Source organism: Lolium perenne, chromosome 4, assembly GCF_019359855.2.
Source record: "Lolium perenne isolate Kyuss_39 chromosome 4, Kyuss_2.0, whole genome shotgun sequence".
Lineage (NCBI taxonomy): Eukaryota > Viridiplantae > Streptophyta > Magnoliopsida > Poales > Poaceae > Lolium > Lolium perenne.
This window is the reverse complement of record NC_067247.2, coordinates 261,196,508-261,219,368: the sequence shown is the minus strand read 5'-3', so window position 1 is coordinate 261,219,368 and position 22,861 is coordinate 261,196,508. Positions and strand designations below refer to the sequence as shown.

General features: G+C 45.0%; 1 pseudogene; it reads left to right on the top strand.

The window, feature by feature from the left end:
- Positions 1-21,144, top strand: part of LOC139839339 (uncharacterized) — a 49,355-nt pseudogene extending 28,211 nt beyond the window's left edge.
- Positions 21,145-22,861: the final 1,717 nt, after the last annotated feature.

Genomic DNA, 22,861 nt, shown 5'->3' with positions numbered 1-22,861 from the left:
TTATGTCCATCACTCTTGGTGAAGCAACAAAGCTTCTTGATAATATGATGATCAACTACTCTGAATGGCACACGGAAAGAGCTCCACAAGGTAAGAAGGTAAATTCTGTCGAAGAAACCTCTTCCTTGAGTGATAAGATTGATGCTATTATGTCTATGCTTGTGAATGATAGGACTAATATTGATCCTAATAATGTTCCATTAGCTTCATTGGTTGCACAAGAAGAACATGTTGATGTGAACTTCATCAAAAATAATAATTTCAACAACAATGCTTACCGGAACAATTCTAGTAACAACTATAGGCCATATCCTTATAATAATGGCAACGGCTATGGTAATTCTTATGGAAATTCTTTCAATAATAATAGGAGTTCACCCCCTGGACTTGAAGCCATGCTTAAAGAATTTATTAGTACACAAACTGCTTTTAACAAATCTGTTGAAGAAATGCTTGGGAAAATTGATATACTTGATTCTAAAGTCGATAGTCTTTCTTCTGATGTTGATCTTTTGAAATCAAAAGTTTTGCCTAATGAGAATCATCATAATAAAATTGTTACTACAGCAAATGCCATCCAAGTAAGAATTAATGAGAATATAAGATTAATGGCTGAACTGCGTGCTAGGTGGGATAGAGAAGAAAATGAAAAACTAGCTAAAGAGAAGAATGTAGCTAAAGTTTGGACTATTACCACCACTAGTAATGCTAATGCTACACATGTTGCTGCACCTCCTACTAATACTAATAAAAGAATTGGTGTTAGCAATGTTTCCACTTCTAATGCAAAGCGCGAGAAACTGAAACTGCTAAAACTGCTGAAACTGCCTGTGATAAAGCTGCTGAAATTTTTTCCAACATTGGGGATGATGATCCCATTGCTTTAGATTATAATGGTTTGAATTTTGATGATTGACACATCTCTGAAGTTATAAAGTTCTTGCAAAAACTTGCTAAAAGTCCTAATGCTAGTGCTATAAATTTGGCTTTCACGCATCATATTACAAATGCTCTCATAAAAGCTAGAGAAGAGAAACTAGAGCGCGAAGCCTCTATTCCTAAAAAGCTAGAGGATGGTTGGGAGCCCATCATTAAGATGAAGGTTAAAGATTTTGATTGTAATGCTTTATGTGATCTTGGTGCAAGTATTTCTGTTATGCCTAAGAAAATTTATAATATGCTTGACTTGCCACCGCTGAAAAATTGTTATTTGGCTGTTAATCTTGCTGATCATTCTACAAAGAAACCTTTGGGTAAAGTTGATAATGTTCGTATTACCGTTAACAATAACCTTGTCCCCGTTGATTTTTTTGTCTTGGATATTGAATGCAATGCATCTTGTCCCATTATATTGGGAAGACCTTTTCTTCGAACTGTTGGTGCTACCATTGATATGAAGGAAGGTAATATAAAATATCAATTTCCTCTCAAGAAAGGTATGGAACACTTCCCTAGAAAGAGAATGAAGGTACCTTTTGATTCTATTATGAGAACAAATTATGATGTTGACACTTCGTCTCTTGATAATACTTGATGCACACTTTCTGCGCCTAGCTGAAAGGCGTTAAAGAAAAGCGCTTATGGGAGACAACCCATGTTTTTACCTACAGTACTTTGTTTTTGTTTTGTGTCTTGGAAGTTGTTTACTACTGTAGCAACCTCTCCTTATCTTAGTTTAGTGTTTTGTTGTGCCAAGTTAAGTCGTTGATAGAAAAGTAAGTACTAGATTTGGATTACTGCGCAGTTCCAGATTTCTTTGCTGTCACGAATCTGGGTCCACCTCCCTGTAGGTAGCTCAGACAATTAAGCCAATTTACGTGAGTGATCCTCAGATATGTACGCAACTTTCATTCAATTTGGGCATTTTCATTTGAGAAAGTCTGGTGCCATTTTAAAATTCGTCAATACGAACTGTTCTGTTTTGACAGATTCTGCCTTTTATTTCGCATTGCCTCTTTTGCTATGATGGATGAATTTCTTTGATCCACTAATGTCCAGTAGCGTTATGCAATGTCCAGAAGTGTTAAGAATGATTGTGTCACCTCTGAATATATTAATTTTTATTGTGCACTAACACTCTAATGAGTTGTTTCGAGTTTGGTGTGGAGGAAGTTTTCAAGGATCAAGAGAGGAGTATGATGCAACATGATCAAGAGAGTGAAAGGTCTAAGCTTGGGGATGCCCCGGTGGTTCACCCCTGCATATATTAAGAAGACTCAAGCGTCTAAGCTTGGGGATGCCCAAGGCATCCCCTTCTTCATCGACAACATTATCAGGTTCCTCCCCTGAAACTATATTTTTATTCCATCACATCTTATGTGCTTTGCTTGGAGCGTCGGTTTGTTTTTGTTTTTTGTTTTGTTTGAATAAAATGGATCCTAGCATTCACTTTATGGGAGAGAGACACGCTCCGCTGTAGCATATGGACAAGTATGTCCTTGGTTTCTACTCATAGTATTCATGGCGAAGTTTCTTCTTCGTTAAATTGTTATATGGTTGGAATTTGGAAAATGATACATGTAGTAATTGCTATAAATGTCTTGGGTAATGTGATACTTGGCAATTGTTGTGCTCATGATTAAGCTCTTGCATCATATGCTTTGCACCCATTAATGAAGAAATACATAGAGCATGCTAAAATTTGGTTTGCATATTTGGTTTCTCTAAGGTCTAGATAATTTCTAGTATTGAGTTTGAACAACAAGGAAGACGGTGTAGAGTCTTATAATGTTTTCAATATGTCTTTTATGTGAGTTTTGCTGCACCGGTTTATCCTTTTGTTTGTTTCAAATAAGCCTTGCTAGCCTAAACCTTGTATCGAGAGGGAATACTTCTCATGCATCCAAAATACTTGAGCCAACCACTATGCCATTTGTGTCCACCATACCTACCTACTACATGGTATTTCTCCGCCATTCCAAAGTAAATTGCTTGAGTGCTACCTTTAAAATTCCATAATTCACCTTTGCAATATATAGCTCATGGGACAAATAGCTTAAAAACTATTGTGGTATTGAATATGTAATTATGCACTTTATCTCTTATTAAGTTGCTTGTTGTGCGATAACCATGTTCACTGGGGACGCCATCAACTATTCATTGTTGAATTTCATGTGAGTCGCTATGCATGTCCGTCTTGTCTGAAGTAAGAGAGATCTACCACCTTATGGTTAAGCATGCATATTGTTAGAGAAGAACATTGGGCCGCTAACTAAAGCCATGATCCATGGTGGAAGTTTCAGTTTTGGACATATATCCTCAAATCTCAAATGAGAAAATTATTAATTGTTGTTACATGCTTATGCATAAAAGAGGAGTCCATTATCTGTTGTCTATGTTGTCCCGGTATGGATGTCTAAGTTGAAGAATAATCAATAGCGAGAAATCCAATGCGAGCTTTCTCCTTAGACCTTTGTACAGGCGGCATAGAGGTACCCCTTTGTGACACTTGGTTAAAACAGTGCATTGTGATGATCCGGTAGTCCAAGCTAATTAGGACAAGGTGCGGGCACTATTAGTACACTATGCATGAGGCTTGCAACTTATAAGATATAATTTACATGATGCATATGCTTTATTACTACCGTTGACAAAATTGTTTCATGTTTTCAAAATCAAAGCTCTAGCACAAATATAGCAATCGATGCTTTTCCTCTATGGAGGACCATTCTTTTACTTTCAATGTTGAGTCAGTTCACCTATTTCTCTCCACCTCAAGAAGCAAACACTTGTGTGAACTATGCATTGATTCCTACATACTTGCTTATTGCACTTATTATATTACTCTATGTTGACAATATCCATGAGATATACATGTTACAAGTTGAAAGCAACTGCTGAAACTTAATCTTCTTTTGTGTTGCTTCAATGCTTTTACTTTGAATTATTGCTTTATGAGTTAACTCTTATGCAAGACTTATTGATGCTTGTCTTGAAGTACTATTCATGAAAAGTCTTTGCTATATGATTCACTTGTTTACTCATGTCATATACATTGTTTTGATCGCTGCATTCACTACATATGCTTTACAAATAGTATGATCAAGATTATGATGGCATGTCACTCGAAATTATACGTGTTATCGTTTTACCTGCTCGGGACGAGCAGAACTAAGCTTGGGGATGCTGATACATCTCCGACGTATCGATAATTTCTTATGTTCCATGCCACATTATTGATGTTATCTACATGTTTTATGCACACTTTATGTCATATTCGTGCATTTTCTGGAACTAACCTATTAACAAGATGCCGAAGTGCCGATTCTTTGTTTTCTGCTGTTTTTGGTTTCAGAAATCCTAGTAACGAAATATTCTCGGAATTGGACGAAATCAACGCCCAGGGGCCTATTTTTCCACGAAGCTTCCAGAAGTCCGAAGACGAAACGAAGTGGGGCCACAGGGTGGCCAAACCCTAGGGCGGCGCGGCCCACCCCTGGCCGCGCCGGCCTATGGTTTGGGCCCCCCGTGCCGCCTCCTGACTTGCCCTTCCGCCTACTTAAAGCCTCCGTGACGAAACCCCCAGTACTGAGAGCCACGATACGGAAAACCTTACTGAGACGCCGCCGCCGCCGATCCCATCTCGGGGGATCCAGGAGATCGCCTCCGGCACCCTGCCGGAGAGGGGATTCATCTCCCGGAGGACTCTACGCCGCCATGGTCGCCTCCGGAGTGATGTGTGAGTAGTCTACCCCTGGACTATGGGTCCATAGCAGTAGCTAGATGGTTGTCTTCTCCCCATTGTGCTATCATTGTCGGATCTTGTGAGCTGCCTAACATGATCAAGATCATCTATCTGTAATTCTATATGTTGCGTTTGTTGGGATCCGATGAATAGAGAATACTTGTTATGTTGATTATCAAAGTTATATCTACGTGTTGTTTATGATCTTGCATGCTTTCCGTTACTAGTAGATGCTCTGGCCAAGTAGATGCTTGTAACTCCAAGAGGGAGTACTTATGCTCGATAGTGGGTTCATGCCTGCATTGACACAGGACGATGTGAAAGTTCTAAGGTTGTGTTGTGCTGTTGCCACTAGGGATAAAACATTGATGCTATGTCTAAGGATGTAGTTGTTGATTACATTACGCACCATACTTAATGCAATTGTCTGTTGCTTTGCAACTTAATACTGGAGGGGGTTCGGATGATAACCTGAAGGTGGACTTTTTAGGCATAGATGCAGTTGGATGGCGGTCTATGTACTTTGTCGTAATGCCCAATTAAATCTCACTATACTCATCATGATATGTATGTGCATTGTCATGCTCTCTTTATTTGTCAATTGCCCAACTGTAATTTGTTCACCCAACATGCTGTTTGTCTTATGGGAGAGACACCTCTAGTGAACTGTGGACCCCGGTCCAATTCTCTTTACTGAAATACAATCTACTGCAATACTTGTTCTACTGTTTTCTGCAAACAATCATCTTCCACACAATACGGTTAATCCTTTGTTACAGCAAGCCGGTGAGATTGACAACCTCACTGTTTCGTTGGGGCAAAGTACTTTGGTTGTGTTGTGCGGAGTTCCACGTTGGCGCCGGAATCCACGGTGTTGCGCCGCACTACATCCGCCGCCATCAACCTTCAACGTGCTTCTTGGCTCCTCTTGGTTCGATAAACCTTGGTTTCTTTCTGAGGGAAAACTTGCTGCTGTGCGCATCATACCTTCCTCTTGGGGTTCCCAACGAACGTGTGAGTTACACGCCATCAATGATCTCCAGGGTGGACAGTTCCATCCCCTTCATAGCGGTTATCCATAACACGTTCAATAATTTTCATAGGTATTTTATATGGTATCACTTCCTCACCTGGCGCCTCATCCACTACCGTTGCAGTAGTAGTAGATTTCCCAAATAAAAATTGAAGAGAAGATCTCTCCATAATGACTTATAGCGACAGTGCAAATAAAATCAGCACAAACGGTAAAGGTTTTCCTTACCAATTCCACTTACCAATAGCGCTTCACTCCCCGGCAACGGCGCCAGAAAATAGTCTTGATGACCCACAAGTATAGGGGGTGTATCGTAGTATTTTCGATAAGTAAGAATGTCGATCCCAACGAGGAGCAGAAGGTGTTGACAAGCAGTTTCGATGAAGGATTCACTGTAAATGCTCACAGACAAGTATTCAGGGGGTTTTGATGTAACAGTTGAATAAAGTACGAGTAAGTAAAGTGCGAGAGTAACAATTGTAGCGAGTGGCCCAATCCTTTTTAGCACAAAGGACAAGCCGGTTTGTTTACTTATAATGACCAAACGTTCTCGAGGACACACGGGATTTTAGTCTAGTGCTTTCGCTACATACGGCTAAATAATCTTCATTGTTATGATAAGTGTTGTGTGGGTGAACCTATGCTAATGTACCGCCCTTCCTAGGACTAATACATACTTGTGATTATACCCCTTGCAAGCATCCGCAACTACAAGAAAGTAATTAAGAATAAATCTAACCACAGCCTTAAACTACGAGATCCCTGCTATCCCTCCTGCATCGATATACCAACGGGGGTTTAGGTTTCTGTCACTCCGGCAACCCCGCAATTGGCAAACGAGTACAAGATGCATTCCCCTAGGCCCATAAATGGTGAAGTGTCATGTAGTCGACGTTCACATGACACCACTAGAAGAATAACACCACAACTTAAATATCATACCATTGAATATTACTCAACCATAGTTCACTACTAACATTTAGACTTCACCCATGTCCTCAAGAACTAAACGAACTACTCACGAGACATCATATGGAACATGATCAGAGGTGATATGATGATGAATAACAATCTGAACATAAACTTGGTTCAATGGTTTCACTCAATAGCATCAACAACAAGTAGAGATCGATACCGGGAGAGTTTCCCCTATCAAACAATCAAGATCAAACCCAAATTGCTACGACGGAGACGAGGTGCTGCGGCGGACATGGCGGTGATGATGATGAAGATGATGATGATGGTGATGGAGATGATGTCCAGCTCGATGACGGTGACGATGGCGTCGATTTCCCCCTCCCGGAGGGAATTTCCCCGGCGGATTCCTGCCCGCCGGAGAGCTCTTTTCTCTCTGGTGTTCTCCGCCCCGCAGAGGCGGCTGTAACTCTTCGTGAGGTACCCTCTGTGGCTTAGGTTTTCGGGACGAAGGATTTCGTGAAGAAAAGGAGGCGAAAGGGGCTGTGGGGCCCCCACACCACATGGTGGCGCGGCCAGGCCATGGGCCGCGCCGCCCTATGGTGTGGGCCCACCCTGGGTCCAGCTGGCTCCTCCTTCTGGCTTCCTTCGTCATCTTGAAAAATAGGATTTTTGGTATAATTTCCTTCCACAGTTGATCTTCCGAAATATTGCGTTCTGACGGTGCTTTTTCCAATGAGAATCCACGGCTGCGGTGCTTGATCCTCCAATAATGATGAAACATGCAAAATAAATGAAATAACATAAGTATTGTGTCCCAATATGAAATATATCAATGAATAACAGCAAATTATGATATAAAATAGTGATGCAAATTGGACGTATCAACAAGTAAAAGTGGTTTTCTCTTGATCTTTAGCTTTAACAGCAATTTTTGAAAACCCAGAATAACCATCAAGAAAGCAAAAATGAGTATTTTTAGACAATCTTTCTAACATTTGATCAATAAATGGTAAAGGGTAATGATCTTTCTTAGTAACTTTATTAACTTTTCGAAAATCAATGCACATTCTATACCCTACAACTACTCTTTGAGGGACGAGCTCATCATTATCATTAGGCACAACAGTCATTCCTCCTTTCTTGGGAATGCAATGCACAGGACTAACCCATCTACTATCAGCAATAGGATATATAATACCAGCTTCAAGAAGTTTTAATACCTCATTCCTTACCACCTCCTTCATCTTCGGAATTAGACGACGCTGATGTTCAACAACAGGCTTTGCATCATCTTCCAGATTAATAGCATGTTGGCAAATAGAAGGAGAAATCCCCTTCAAATCATCAAGAGTGTAGCCAATAGCTCCTCGGTGTTTCTTCAATATTTCCAATAACCTTTCTTCTTCAAACTCTGTAAGTTTAGAACTAATAATAACAGGATATATTTTCTTATCATCAATATGAGCATATTTAAGATTATCAGGTAAAGGCTTTAAATCAAAAACAGGATCTTCCTTTGGTGGCGGTGTTGTACCCAAATCTTCCACCGGTAAATCATGCTTGAGAATAGGTTGACGAAGAAAAATTTCCTCAAGCTCATCTCTTTCTTTCCTAAAAACTTCACTCTCGCTATTCTCCAAATGTTGCTGCAAAGGATTATTAGGAACAAGAACAATAGATGCACACTGCTCCATTTTAAAATCATCACTAGGCAAATCAGCTTTATAAGGAGTTTTGGTAAATTTAGAGAAGTTAAACTCATAAGATTCACCAGCAAATTTAGTCAAAATTTTCTCTTTCTTGCAATCTATAATAGCTCCACAAGTATTTAGAAAAGGTCTACCAAAAATGATAGGACAATAATCACTAGCAGCAGAACCAAGTACCAAAAAGTCAGCAGGATATTTAATCTTACCGCATAAAACTTCTACATCTCGAACAATACCAATTGGAGAAATAGTTTCTCTATTAGCCAGCTGAATAACCACATCAATATCTTCAAGTTCACAAGAATCAATTTCGTGCATAATCTCCGTGTAAAGCTCATAAGGAATAGCACTAACACTTGCACCAATATCACATAAACCATAATAGCAATGATCACCAATTCTAACAGATAGCATAGGAACACTAACTTGTTTGGGTTTATTAGGATGTGAAACAATATTAGAAGCATATTCGCAGAAAATAATATGACCATCCTCCACATTTTCAGTCACAAGATCTTTAACTATTGCAACAGCAGGTTCAACTTTTATTTGTTCTTCAGGTTCTACAGGTTTCTTTTCACTTTTATGAACCGCACTATTTATAACAGTACTCCTTCATTTTAGCGAGGAAAGGAGTTTTTTCAATATAAGCTTAGGAATAACATGATCAGCAGTTTCAACTACAACGCATTTATTAATAGATGAATCAATTTTATCTTTATACGGTTCATGATACTTATCAAAATTCTTCTTAGGCAATTCATAATGAGAGGCAAAAGCTTTATAAAGATTTGCAGCAACTTGAGAATCAAGACCATATGTAGCACTCATATTACGAAATTTATCAGTATCCATAAAAGCTTCAATGCATTTATAATCATAAATTATACCTGATTCTCTATCCTTGTCGTTCTCCCAACCTTCAGTATTTTCTTGGATCCGATCAAGAAGGTCCTTTTTAAACTCTTCTTTGTTGCGTGTAAATGATCCAGAACAAGAAGTATCCAGCAAGGTCTTGTCTTGAAAAGAAAGTCTTGCATAGAAATTATCAATAATAACATTACCAGGAAGCTCATGAATGGGGCATTTGAGCATTAAAGATTTCAATCTCCCCCAAGCTTGGGCAATACTCTCTCCATCATGAGGCCAAAAATTATATATGCGATTCCGATCCTTGTGAATTTCACTTGGAGGATAGAACTTAGAATAAAACCGGGGCACAATATCATTCCATTCAAGAGACTCCCCATTATCCAGTAATTTATACCAATGCGCCGCCTTACCAGACAGCGATAAAGAGAATAGTTTCTTCCTCACTTCATCCATAGCAATACCTGCACACTTGAATAAACCGCATAATTCATGCAAGAACAATAAATGATCTCCGGGGTGGACAGTTCCATCCCCTTCATAGCGGTTATCCATAACACGTTCAATAATTTTCATAGGTATTTTATATGGTATCACTTCCTCACCTGGCGCCTCATCCACTACCGTTGCAGTAGTAGTAGATTTCCCAAATAGAAATTGAAGAGAAGATCTCTCCATAATGACTTATAGCAGCAGGCAGAAATAAAATCAGCACAAACAGTAAAGGTTTTCCTTACCAATTCCACTTACCAATAGCGCTTCACTCCCCGGCAACGGCGCCAGAAAATAGTCTTGATGACCCACAAGTATAGGGGGTGTATCGTAGTATTTTCGATAAGTAAGAATGTTGATCCCAACGAGGAGCAGAAGGTGTTGACAAGCAGTTTCGATGAAGGATTCACTGTAAATGCTCACAGACAAGTATTCGTGGGGTTTTGATGTAACGGTTGAATAAAGTACGAGTAAGTAAAGTGCGAGAGTAACAATTGCAGCGAGTGGCCCAATCCTTTTTAGCACAAAGGACAAGCCGGTTTGTTTACTTATAATGACCAAACGTTCTCGAGGACACACGGGATTTTAGTCTAGTGCTTTCGCTACATACGGCTAAATAATCTTCATTGTTATGATAAGTGTTGTGTGGGTGAACCTATGCTAATGCACCGCCCTTCCTAGGACTAATACATACTTGTTATTATACCCCTTGCAAGCATCCGCAACTACAAGAAAGTAATTAAGAATAAATCTAACCACAGCCTTAAACTCTGAGATCCTACGATCCCTCCTGCATCGATATACCAACGGGGGTTTAGGTTTCTGTCACTCCGGCAACCCCGCAATTGGCAAACGAGTACAAGATGCATTCCCCTAGGCCCATAAATGGTGAAGTGTCATGTAGTCGACGTTCACATGACACCACTAGAAGAATAACACCACAACTTAAATATCATACCATTGAATATTACTCAACCATAGTTCACTACTAACATTTAGACTTCACCCATGTCCTCAAGAACTAAACGAACTACTCACAAGACATCATATGGAACATGATCAGAGGTGATATGATAATGAATAACAATCTGAACATAAACCTTGGTTCAATGGTTTCACTCAATAGCATCAACAACAAGTAGAAATAGATACCGGGAGAGTTTCCCCTATCAAACAATCAAGATCAAACCCAAATTGCTACAGCGGTGACGTGGTGCTGCGGTGGAGATGGCGGTGATGATGGTGGAGATGATGATGATGGTGATGGAGATGATGTCCAGCTCGATGACGGTGACGATGGCGTCGATTTCCCCCTCCGGGAGGGAATTTCCCCGGCGGATTCCTGCCCGCCGGAGAGCTCTTTTCTCTCTGGTGTTCTCCGCCCCGCAGAGGCGGCTGTAACTCTTTGCGAGGTACCCTCTGTGGCTTAGGTTTTCGGGACGAAGGGTTTCGCGAAGAAAAGGAGGCGAAAGGGGCTGTGGGGCCCCCACAACACATGGTGGCGCGGCCAGGCCATGGGCCGCGCCGCCCTATGGTCTGGGCCCACCTTGGGTCCAGCTGGCTCCTCCTTCTGGCTTCCTTCGTCATCTTGAAAAATAGGATTTTTGATATAATTTCCTTCCACAGTTGATCTTCCGAAATATTGCGTTCTGACGGTGCTTTTTCCAGCAGAATCCTGGCTCCGGTGCTTGATCCTCCAATAATGATGAAACATGCAAAATAGATGAAATAACATAAGTATTGTATCCAAATATGAAATATATCAATGAATAACAGCAAATTATGATATAAAATAGTGATGCAAATTGGACGTATCAATAGGTTTAAACGAGCTATGTGTGGTATGGGGTATAGTCAATGCAATGGTGACCACACGGTGTTTTACAGACACGCTGAGCGGAGGATCACCATTCTTGCAGTTTATGTGGATGACATTATCATCACTGGAGATGATCAAGAGGAAATAAAGAGATTGAAGGAGTGTCTGAGCAAGGAATTTGAGGTGAAATATTTGGGCAACCTAAAATATTTTCTTGGCATAGAAGTGGCTCGGACAGAGAAAGGAATATCGTTATGTCAACGAAAATACACCCTAGATCTATTGAGTGACATGGGCATGATGGGATGTCGTGCAGCCCCTATCCCAATTGAACAAAATCATCAAGTGACTGCACAATCAGGTGAGCTAGTGAATAAGGAAAATTATCAGAAATTGGTTGGGAGACTCTTGTACTTGTGTCATACCAGGCCTGATATTACATATGCCATGGGTGTGGTGAGCAGATACATGCATGAACCAAGGAGTGGGCATCTTGATATAGTGCACAGAATCTTGAGATACTTGAAGGAAACTTCGGGAAAGGGTTGTGGTTTGCAAAGAGTGGACACCTTGAGGTGGATGGCTATAGTGACTCTGATTGGGCTGGTTATCGAGATGATAGAAGATCAACATCAGGCTATTGTGTGTTTGTAGGAGGAAATATGGTGTCATGGAGAAGCAAGAAACAAACAGTTGTGTCTAGATCAACGACAGAAACTGAATACAGAGCTTTATCTAAAGGGGTGTGTGAGATGCTTTGGGTGAAGCATCTCCTGAGCGAGTTGAAGCTTCTGAGAAAGGGGCCCTTGAGAGCTTGGTGTGACAATCAGTCAGCCATAAGTATTGCAAACAATCCAGTCCAACATGATAGGACAAAACATGTGGAAATTGTTTACTTCTTCATTAAGGAGAAACTTGATGCTGGGATCATCAGCCTTACTCATGTCAGTTCTGGGAAACAGATTGTTGATTGCTTGACAAAGGGACTGGGAACAAGGGAATGCAACTTGGCATGTGACAAGATGAGATTGATAGATATCTATCATCCATCTTGAGGGGGAGTGTTAAACACTGGACATATTTCTGGCCCAAGTGGCCCAAGTGACCCAAGCCCATGTGTGTGCTGACCTATAAAAGGAGGGAGCAGGAGGAGAGCTAACCCTAAGAGAGAAGAAACCACACCAGCCGCCAGGGACCAAGAAAGATGAGGTGAGCTGCTGCTCCAACACCCCCCATTTCCATTAAGAGAAACCAAAAGTTGTTTGCTACAGACCCCAGGAACGCCACCAACCCGCCATGGAACGGAGAGTATGTTTGAAAGAAAGAAGAAACTAACAGCCTAAGCCAGATGAAGAGAATACACAAGAGAAAAGGGGTGCATAGGTCACAACCAACACATCCTAGAGCTACAGACCCTCATGCGCGCTTAAAGCATTCTCTCCCAGGCTCAGGCTTCAACGACTTCAATTCTTTGTCTTTCTCCTTGTCCAAAAATCTTCTTGTATACCTTTTTCTACATTGCCAGTCTTGGGGTCCATGACACCCAGCTCCTCCTGGCCTTGAACACCTCAGTTGCAATTCGCTCCACCGGCTGTTGCGGTCAAAACCCACCGGCGGGCAGCGACGGGCAACACAGTAGAGCCGGGAACAACTTAGGGCTGCGGCTGGCCCTGGTCCCTCCGAGCGACGGCCCGCAAAGCCTCTGGTACACACGTCCGATGCTGATGCAAGGGCGTGCCACCTGACCTATACCTGGTCAGGAAGGTGATGGAGATGCCTCGCTTAGTTTCCTGCATGGCATACACGTAAACATTAAATACGAGCCTCGATCGGCTCTCAGGTTATCCTGTGAATCGGCTCAAGGAGCCGATCCACCCATGATTCGTACGGGGTGCACGAATATATGGTGGTCCTGCTTGATCAAGATAAAGCTAATGCGATCTACGATGATTTAGGGTTTTCACCGCATAATCGGATCATCCTAGTCACGATTGGGCCTCGCGGCCACGCACGGTGATCGTAAGCCGATCCTAGACAAGGCCTAAAAACCAACACGAGGTTGATCCCCGGAACATCCTGTCTAGGACTAGCAAACGACACCCTACGTGCCGCTGGATCCTCCAACCCTTTGTAAGGCCTAACTATTGCAGATATTAAACTAATCCTTGAAGAACAAGGAGCAACCGTAACGGATCGGATCTACTAAATAATGATCAAGCGGGGTGCCGCCCCCACACCTAAGATAGGTGTGAGGGCGGCTAGATATGCAAGGGTTGCACTACGATAGCATATGATACGAAGAACAATGCTAACCCTAACATATCTAAGATAACTACGTTGCTCGCCATCAAAAAGGCTTCAGTACGAGCAACGCATGAACAACATAAAGCTTGTGCTGCCTAGATCGCAAGATGCGATCTAGGCAGCATGATGCTTACCAGTAGAAACCCTCGAGACGAAGGAGTTGGCGATGCGCCGAGATTGATTTGTGGTTGAACGTTGGTTGTTGTTTATTCCATAAACCCTAGATACATATTTATAGTCCAGGGGACTTTCTAACGTGGGAATAATCCCCACCGTGCACGAGACAAACTCTAGCTAATCGATACGTATCCTACTATATTACAGATACACGGGCCAACTAGCCCAAACTTTGCATAACAGGCCGATTCACGTATTTCTTCCATGTATATTCTTCAAATCCAATCTTGATCGCGGCCCACATCTAACTCGGTCAAATCCTGGTGATAACACATGCCCCCCTGGTTTTGGTAATGATAATTTCAAAACCACTCTGTTTCTCCTTCGAGGGGTCATGTCGTGGTAGAGCAGAACCGTTGCAGTATCCTTCATCATGATGCCCTGTCTTCTCAGCTTCTCTGCAAAATTCGATAGCTTTAGCATCACTTCCTCGGAAACTGCAATGGCATTAAATCTCCACCAGGCTCCTCATTATTTAACCATGCCGATCGATTAGCCCACTTCATCTCCTTCCTCTGTTCTGGCCATCGGCACCAAAAAACCCTCTCCTCCTGTAACAATGCCTTCCTCTTCCTCCGTCTCCTCCGGCCTCTCCCTCCAATCCTTCTCCTCGAGCGAGCCGGAGTGGAACTCCGATCATGTGCCAGAGGGCGACCTGCCTCTGACCGATGGGGAAGACAACCTCAGGTTCCTCATCGAAGGGGAGCTGATAGGCGAAAGTGAGGATGACCTCCATCCCTGGGTGAAACCCACCTCCTCCGACGGGAAGGGGGAAGAAGTAGAGGAAGAAGAAGAAAAAGAGGAGGGCGGCCCTTCCTCCCCCGCTAAGCTTCTGCCGGCAAAGCGTTTCCGCGCTTGGGCGGACAGCGAAGACGATGATGATGACGAGGAGGAAGAGGAGGAGGATGAATCTTCCTCCTGCATCGGGTACCCGCCGACAAAGCGCTTCCGCTCTTGGGCGGACAACGAGGATGATGATGATGACGAGGAGGACGAAGCTCCGGCCGAGGGCTGGGGCAGCAGCGACGAGGAACTTCCTGGGAGCAGCGCCGACGTCCTCGACGATGGCGACGATGAGGACAACGACGACTAGTAGGATAGGACTAGTAGTAGCAGTGCACTAGGCACCAGATCCCTCTTTTGAGAGCCATCGGCTCTTTCCTGTAAAGTCGCTCCTTTGAATTAATGAAAATTGTTCTTCCAATTCATCTTTCAATTAATCCAATTTTAATCCTTCCGCTTGCCACACCAAGACCGATAGCAACGTATCGGATTTTCTTCCTTAGCCGCCCACGAAGCCGGACTCGGATATCGATTAGACCGTCAGTCAAGCACTTCTCAAATTCAGACTGTGATTTGATACCTGACCATGATATTTCGCAATCCTACAGCCGATGACTGTTCATCGGCTATTCTGAGAATCCAGTCTCCTCCCTTTTCTTGCCGCAACAGGACGGTCCAAACTCTGTAAAAGCCGACGGCTTCCCTTCCCGGCTTCTCTCCGTAGTTTTAGCAGTCTTCTTCTTCTGCAAACAGCTCACCGCTCAGGTAATCTGGTAATCCGAGATAGCCACCGTGAAGAGTCAGCCAAACTTGCCCCCATTGATCAGCTTTCTTCTACTGAACGCCGATGTTGTAGATGAAACACCACCAGCTTAATGAGAAAGAGGCTGCCCTGCATGCCTAACTGATATTACTGCTGAATTTGGCGCAAAGGGTTGCCGGCTCATTGCAGCCGAGGCTGTTCTCATTGTACATCCCCTTCAAGGAAACAGAAGCTCTTGAAGCCGAACTGAAAACTATCTTGGCGAAAATCTGGGCCTTGAGCACATAGCCGGTAGGTCTTGTGTAACTGTACTAGAGTCGATGACTGTGCATCGGCTTTGTTCCTTAGTTCTAAAGTCGATGCCCTTGCATCGGCTGTATGTCATGATGCTGAATTTTTTTTTACTGGCCGATTTTCTATCGGCCCCCAATGTTTCACTGCACACAGGTTCATCTGCACCTGTTCATCTGATTGGATGCCCCCCGAGCCGAATCTGCCAGGTGACTGCAGATATCGGCTTTGTGGTTAGCCAAGGCACTGTATTTGCACGTCGGCTCCGCTAGGATTCGTGTTGACTCTCATCCGCCGACGTGACAGCTGCCCAATAGATCAATGTTGAACGTAAGCAGAACCTGTGGTGAAGATAATTTTGGCCGATTGCTGAAAATCGGCCTCCATATTGATCGAAACGCTCAATGAAGGTTCTGTAATGTCCCTTCATAGATTTTTGGGGCCGATCACAAGGATCAGCCTCGCCATGTTTGCTCATTGCTTTGTTCTTGCTACATGGTCAGGCCAGTGGCTCTGTTAAGATCTCGAAAATCTATAGCCACACGCCATCGGTCGTCCTTCTTCTCCACCGGTACGATGCTTGAGGGTGCTTCGTCTGATCCTGGAGCACCAAACTCCGCTGGAAGGATGAACACCATGTTTGTGCCAGCCGATGTTTCATCATCGGCTTTCCTTTGCTTGGGGCGCCACTCCATTTTCTGTGGTCGACCCTCTTCATCCAGGGTTCGCTGAATTTTCGCGGCCAGATCAGGTCGCGCCTTCCTTAGCGTGTGCAGGTATAACCTTTCGGCTTCTTCCAAACCGCGCAATCGCTGAACCCTACGCTTTTGGGAACGGCTGAGTCCATCAGGGCACCACCTTGGTCGGTGGTACCTGTCTTCTTCTTCTTCTCCCTCGTCTTCCAAATCCTCGAGATCTTCCATCCGAGGGGACTCATCTCGTTTGCTTCGAGGCGGGAGAGGCCCCAAGCGTTGGAACACGGACACGTTGGCTGCCTCCTTCTTCTTCTGGTTGCATTCTGGGCAATTGCCGATTGTGGGCAATCGGCTCATTCCTGAATCCCAGCAGTGTCTGAAGAAGGGGCAGTCCCAGTGCCTATTGTTGTCGTCTTGCTCCCTTGATTTTCCTTTGGCACGGCGCTCGTGCTCCTCCTCATCGCGATCATGCCGACGATGTCTTCTGGCTTCTCTAGCCAGACGATCTCTTTCATCATCATCGCTGGATCATCGGCGTTGGTCATACTGACGCACATACTTGTTGAGGAGGTGATCAGAGAGGGGTCGCGGATATCTTATGTTCTTCACTTCTCCCTCTGTGACGTAGCGCTTGCCATCATGACGGAGCCGATCGCGTGGAGCGGCCTCCTCTGTGTCCTTACTATGAGAGCAGCTGCCCTCGTCTCCATCCTTGCCAGAGTGGTGTCCAAGTCCTACCATGTTGATGCTGAACGAGGATCCTGGCTGGCAACCTTCATGGTAAGTGCATTCCACCATGTTAACGGCGGGGAAGGGTTGGGTGTCGACCTTCATGGCGTACTGGTTAAAAATCAGACGTCCTTGTTCTATCGCCATTTGGATCTGCTGACGCCACACCCTGCAGTCGTTGGTGGCATGGGAGAGCGAGTTATGCCATTTGCAGTATGGCTTTCCATTCAGCTCCTGTACCGTGGGGAATTTGAGACCTTCGGGTATCTTCAACTGTTTCTCCTTGAGCAGGAGGTCGAAAATTTGTTCAGTTTTGGTCACATCAAAATCAAAACCCCTGGGCGGGCCTGGTGGCTTAACCTATTTGCAGGACACGGGGGTTGCCCCCCGAGTCCATTCAGCCACTGCTACCTCTTGATCTCCCGCAGAAACTTCGTCTTCCTCTGCCTCGACCAGGACTACTGCATGCTTGAATTTGTCCTGGTACAAGTCCGGGTGGCGCTGTTCATATGTCGACAGTTTCTGAACCATGTGCGCCAGTGAGGGGTAGTCTGCTTGGGAGGCCATGTCCTTGAGCGGCGCTGCAAGGCCCGCCACTGCCAACTCGACTGCTTCCTTTTCAGTCACACGAACCGAATAACATCGGTTCCTAAGATTCCTGAAGCGCTAGATGTATTCTGCCACAGTTTCTCCACGCTTCTGACGTATTTGTGCTAGATCGGCAAGGCCAGACTCGGAAGCCTCTGAATGGTACTGCGTATGGAACTGTTCTTCCAACTGCTTCCAAGTCCGGATCGAGTCTGGTGGCAACGAGGTGTACCACCCGAAAGCCGATCCCGTGAGGGACTGTGAGAAGAACCTCACGCGTAGTGGATCCGACACTGAGGCCGTTCCTAGCTGTGCCAAATATCGGCTCACATGCTCGATGGAGCTGGAACCATCTGATCCACTGAATTTGGAGAAATCAGGGAGCCGATATTTAGGTGGTAGCGGAATCAACTCGTACTCGTCGGGGTACGGCTTGGAATATCCGATTGCCCTCCTTTTCGGCACCATGCCGAACTGGTCTCTCAGTATAGTACTGATCTGATCCGCTGTGCTGGCTGCAGGAGTTGAACTCTGAAGATTCGCCGGGGTGGCGTACTTAGCCAGCCATGCTTGCTTTTCCAGCTCTGAGCCAACTGCAGGAGCTGAGCTCTGGAGGTTCGTCGGGGTGGCATATTTAGTTAGCCACGTCTGCTTCTCAAGATCTGTTGCTGACGTTCCTCCTGCTTTCCCAGAAGTCCCTGATGTCGCGGCCTGGTTTGTGAGCGCCCAGTTACCGCAGTCTGGCACGTATGTGAACATATACCCGTGAGGGATCTCCTTAGGCGCCTCATGCAAGAACTGGCAGTCACTAGGGTCACCACCGATCTTGTAGACGACGAATGCCGGTGAATTCGGCACTTCTGGTGCTGCCAACGCAAATGGCAGCGGTGGACGGGACTGGAGTGGCATCTCTCCTTGGTGTGTCCCGAGAGCTGGTCCTGACGGAGAGTACTGGTGCCTCATGATCTCCTGGATCACCCGGAGAGCGACACGCTCCAGAGTGTTCACCAGGTTCTCAGAGTGGCGGTGCAGCGAGTGAGCCACCAGGTAGTTGATCTCCTGACGTAGGGACCTGGTGCGTTCTTCTGACGGGGCAGAGAGGTCTATCCCATCGAGTGCACCATTAGGCGAGAACCCCTTCCACCTGATGCCATGTGAACGGGTTCTGTGGAAAGAGCCGATGAGGTCGGCCTCGAGGATTGCTTTGACCTCGTCATACTTCTTCTTGACCTCGTCGGTCAGCTCCTCGTACGTGACTGGAGTGCCGTCCGCCATCTCAGGTGTAGATGGCGATGTGGTTGATGACGAAGCTTGTCCCACCGGGCGTGCCAGAATGTGTTGCGGTCAAAACCCACCGGCGGGCAGCGACGGGCAACACAGTAGAGCCGGGAACAACTTAGGGCTGCGGCTGGCCCTGGTCCCTCCGAGCGACGGCCCGCAAAGCCTCTGGTACACACGTCCGATGCTGATGCAAGGGCGTGCCACCTGACCTATACCTGGTCAGGAAGGTGATGGAGATGCCTCGCTTAGTTTCCTGCATGGCATACACGTAAACATTAAATACGAGCCTCGATCGGCTCTCAGGTTATCCTGTGAATCGGCTCAAGGAGCCGATCCACCCATGAGTCGTACGGGGTGCACGAATATATGGTGGTCCTGCTTGATCAAGATAAAGCTAATGCGATCTACGACGATTTAGGGTTTTCACCGCATAATCGGATCATCCTACTCACGATTGGGCCTCGCGGCCATGCACGGTGATCATAAGCCGATCCTAGACAAGGCCTAAAAACCAACACGAGGTTGATCCCCGGAACATCCTGTCTAGGACTAGCAAACGACACCCTACGTGCCGCTGGATCCTCCAACCCTTTGTAAGGCCTAACTATTGCAGATATTAAACTAATCATTGAAGAACAAGGAGCAACCGTAACGGATCGGATCTACTAAATAATGATCAAGCGGGGTGCCGCCCCCACACCTAAGATAGGTGTGAGGGCGGCTAGATATGCAAGGGTTGCACTACGATAGCATATGATACGAAGAACAATGCTAACCCTAACATATCTAAGATAACTACGTTGCTCGCCATCAAAAAGGCTTCAGTACGAGCAACGCATGAACAACATAAAGCTTGTGCTGCCTAGATCGCAAGATGCGATCTAGGCAGCATGATGCTTACCAGTAGAAACCCTCGAGACGAAGGAGTTGGCGATGCGCCGAGATTGATTTGTGGTTGAACGTTGGTTGTTGTTTATTCCATAAACCCTAGATACATATTTATAGTCCAGGGGACTTTCTAACGTGGGAATAATCCCCACCGTGCACGAGACAAACTCTAGCTAATCGATACGTATCCTACTATATTACAGATACACGGGCCAACTAGCCCAAACTTTGCATAACAGGCCGATTCACGTATTTCTTCCATGTATATTCTTCAAATCCAATCTTGATCGCGGCCCACCTCTAACTCGGTCAAATCCTGGTGATAACACCGGCTTTGCGAGCTATCGTAGTCGATCCCTTGCGTTGTCCTTGACTTGCAAAGAACCAAAATATTAATCTAATAGCAGATTTTGTATACGGTTGCAATCGGTTCATCTGGTCACTTCTTTTGAAAACATGCTAGGTTGCTTTTTTCCAAATCCCCTAGAAAACCGCTCCTATCGCAACAAGCTTTCGGTTCAGACCCCACAACCCTTTAAGCCATATGTTCACACAACTATGAACAATGGTGAATGGACGGTTAAACTGAAAGCAACACTCAACACATTCCACACATATCTAGCTAAAGGGTAAGAAAAGAAAAGATGGTCAATCGATTCATTGCTTCCACAAAATAAGCAACTCTTCGAACATGACCCATCTCTTTGCAAGAGAACATCCCTCGTCAAGATTCTACCTTTCAACACCAAACAAAGATTTTTTTTAACTCGCATAGGAATCTAAATCTTCCACATTGTTGTAAGATGGTGCATGGAATTCTTGCATGCCTTTTTAAACTGCACCACTCCTCTCTCTCTAATCTTTGATCTCAGTAAATCCATTTTGTAGCTTTCTCTTACAGTCACCGATCCTCCATCATTTGCATAATTGGATCGCCAACACCACCAATGATTGGCTGCTACCGGAGGGCACCAGCCTCCTCACCGAGCTAGTCGTCGAGATCCTATCCCGGCTTCCCTACAGCTCGCTCTGCCGCTTCAAGTGTGTTTCCAGATCGTGGCTCGCCCTCTGCTCCAACCCCGAAATCCGCAAGAAGTCTTCTCCGACTTCTTCTACCTGAGCATATCCTGCAGGCGCACTAACCACTTCACCAATTTTTCTGGGAGGGGCTAGCCTATGGTAGACCCCTCTCTCCCCTTCTTGCACAGCTGTGCCGAAGTCCAATTCTCATGGACTGCTGCAATGGTCTTCTGTTGTTCCTTTATATCGACTGGCCTTCACAAGGTCGGCACCTATCGGAGTTTGAAACCTATTATCTTGTGTGCAATCCTGCAACACACAAGTGGGCCGTGTTTCCAAGCACGGAGCAGATGCGGGAACCGTATACCATCCGTCTGGGGGTTCAACCCCGCCATGTCCTCTACAATCATTATGATGATAATGATTAGGCCACTGGAGTTGAGATCTACTCGTCGGAGACCGGAGTGTGAACCTATAGGTGGAGCGAGTGGGGTGATGACATTGGAATGCACTCCTGCAAAAAGTGTGTTCTTCAATGGAGTCATGCAGTACGCTGCCACTGGCTCGTCCCTGGTCACGGTGGGCAGGGAAGGGAAGACCACTTCATTGGGGTGTCTTAGGGGCGCTTATATTTCATGGACCTTGACTGGATGCCCATGGTTCCGTTTGCATCTTTTTTTAACACAGCCAGCTCATATGGAACCTGTTATCTACATCCGATTTATCACTTCTTTTCCTTTTTATGTTCCATCAAAGCATATCTTCAATGAAACTTATTTTCGATTGATTAATGTTACATATTGAAGTGCATCTGTTAGTTTCCTTAGGGTAGTATCATCTTATTTCAGATTTGGATTGCACACTTCTTTGTAATAAGATATAGTACATATTGGCTAGCTAGCTCTCTCCATTTGTTCGACATACACAGATTTTTCACGAACGTTACCCGTTAGGGTTTTGTCCTCCCACCTGGCGACAGGCGGCGAGTTCCCGGCGACTACAATCTATCCTACCGATCTGGTTCCTTGTTCTCCGATTACAACTCCCATCGGGTGCCTCTCCCCTACGGCATAGTCGGACTCTCGTCTATACGAGGAGGGTCTCTCGCGGCGGGCAAGGGTAGGTTTGGGAAGGCGAAGGTTTGGTTTTGGCGAGCATGGCTAACTCCCACTCATCGACGACGGCGCCTCCTGGACACGCTGGCGTGGACGCTGAGAAGGACGCAGCGGCTGGGAATCTACCACTGGACAATCAAGATGCAGGAAACTCGGCGAGTGCTGGATCCCGTGTGGAGGCAGGGATTGATTCCATGTTTGATCGGTTAGAGATCAATGAAGATGAGTTTGACGATTTTGTCCTTGAGGAGGATGATGTGAACATCGTTGAGAGCACCAGATGGCTAGCTGTGGCTCGGGTGAATTGTGGGAAGGGATTTAGCCATGAAGCCCTAATTCAGCAGATGCGATTTGCCTGGAATCCAGCCAAGGAGATCAAGATGAGGGCTGTTGGAGAAAATAGATTTGTAATCCAGTGTTTCTGCTTGGGAGATTGGGAGAAGGTCATGGAACGAGGCCCATGGCTCTTCCGTGATTGGGTGCTGATCACTGCTCCATATGATGGCTTTTCTGATCCTCAATCCGTGGAGCTCGAATTCATGCCAGTCTGGATTCAAGTACACAAGGTTCCTGAGGCATTCCGGAAAGAGACACTGATGAAGAAGCTGGTGTCACGTACTGCAGGAGAGGTGATAGTTGCAGAGATGAACCCATCTGGTGCCTTCCGTGGAGATTACATCAGGTTCAGAGTAAAACATGATG